Source organism: Andrena cerasifolii, unplaced genomic scaffold (genome assembly GCF_050908995.1).
Source record: "Andrena cerasifolii isolate SP2316 unplaced genomic scaffold, iyAndCera1_principal scaffold3456, whole genome shotgun sequence".
Taxonomy (NCBI): domain Eukaryota; kingdom Metazoa; phylum Arthropoda; class Insecta; order Hymenoptera; family Andrenidae; genus Andrena; species Andrena cerasifolii.
This window is the reverse complement of record NW_027488347.1, coordinates 2,107-3,768: the sequence shown is the minus strand read 5'-3', so window position 1 is coordinate 3,768 and position 1,662 is coordinate 2,107. Positions and strand designations below refer to the sequence as shown.

Genomic DNA, 1,662 nt, shown 5'->3' with positions numbered 1-1,662 from the left:
GCGCATAGTCGATTCGATCCGTGAGACTCCCGCGGAACGACCACCGGTTTTTACTTTAACGTCCGTCCGCTATATTAGCTTTGAGATTCCCGCTATCCCTCACGCCTCGAGCAGCAGAGGGAACCGCGTGGGAAAAATAAGCTTTTCCGTGGACTGGACGACCGGTGAGACGCGCGGTCTCTTATACGATCGACCAACAACGCGACAAAGAAGACATGGGGCGATCGGGGAGACTCGTCCTTCCATTCAGCACGAAGGAGAGTCGTACTACCACCTTTCGCGGCATCAGCGCCTTTCGGTTCGTCAAAGTTCAAATTCGCGCAGCCGCGCCAGCGAGGATTCCGGGGTACAGAAACGTTAAACGACGCGTGCAGCAATCTCTCTCATCGGATGTTTGGCGCAAACACTCATGTGCGTCGACGGAACGTGGCCATAGGGAGAGAATGAATGTACGGCTTGGCGAGGACACGCGCGACGACGGGGAAATACATCGACCCGATCCTGTTGACGCGTGGTTATTTTTATCATCCCGCACAGCGCCGCTACTATTCATGTAATTACACACCCTTGGATCTTCACGGCGTCCCGAAGAACGAGTGTTGTGCCCTCGATGTATCTCGATTGACTTTTTATCACTTGTCAGTCAACGACGACCCTCTGTTTAAAATCCCTGGGGCCTCGTGAACGCGACGATATAGATCGGCGCACATATGCCGCGCACTGCTCTTCTCTTTCTCTATCTATCTCTCGCTCTTTGGTCCTCTTTCTCAGGACAAATTTTTCATTTCAGGCGACGTCGGGAGCACGGTAAAAGATCTCGCGCAGAACGTGAAGGCAAATCTACACCCAACCGGTGCGAGCGGAGAGGCTGCTGTGAGTTCTTTGATCCAGGGAGCGGTGCAGCACACGGGCGGTCGTTGTAAAACAACGACGCAAGACGCCGTGAAAGCACGCACGCGAGTCCGCAAGATGATCATTTTTTTCATCACGTTCGCCTCTCTCTTTTCTCGCACGGGAGGGAGTACACACGCTTCACGGTTCTCACGCGAGCCGTGGCAAACGCCGACGAACGGCCCAACTTTCGCTCGTACGTCGCGTATCTCGCGTCTATCATCGACCCGACTCCGAAACGCGTTACATCTTCGGAAACGCGAGACGGCGAGGATGATACACGTAGGAGAACCGACGCAAGCAGTCTTTTGTATGTGATAACGACCCTCAGCCAGGCGTGGTCCAGGAATTGTATCCGTGGACCGCAATGTGCGTTCGAAATGTCGATGTTCATGTGTCCTGCAGTTCACACGTTGACGCGCAATTAGCTGCGTTCTTCATCGACCCACGAGCCAAGTGATCCACCGTTCAGGGTAATCGTGTTATTAAATATGTTCGTTATATCTATTGTTCTCGGTTCGGATGAAGCCGAGGCCCGTGCGCCTCCAACCAGCGCGCGAAGGAGGTCCGGGCGTCGCCACCGTTGTGAGACGACACTGTGTGTGATTTCTGTCCAGGACGGGAACCGTCGAAACGCGCGCGGAAACACCGCGACACGTCCGACGGCCGAGCGTACTCTATTATTGTATTTCATTTAAAAACCTTCGAGATACACGGGGGTACATGAACCGTAATCGCGTACTCTGGGGGCCATCGCACGCGGCAGCGTCC

The 1,662-nt window shown here is 54.4% G+C and overlaps 1 non-coding gene across 1 annotated transcript; it reads right to left on the bottom strand.

The window, feature by feature from the left end:
• Positions 1-1,212: 1,212 nt before the first annotated feature.
• Positions 1,213-1,367, bottom strand: LOC143378347 (5.8S ribosomal RNA). The gene has a single exon (XR_013088242.1). It is a non-coding gene; the product is annotated as a 5.8S ribosomal RNA (ribosomal RNA).
• Positions 1,368-1,662: the final 295 nt, after the last annotated feature.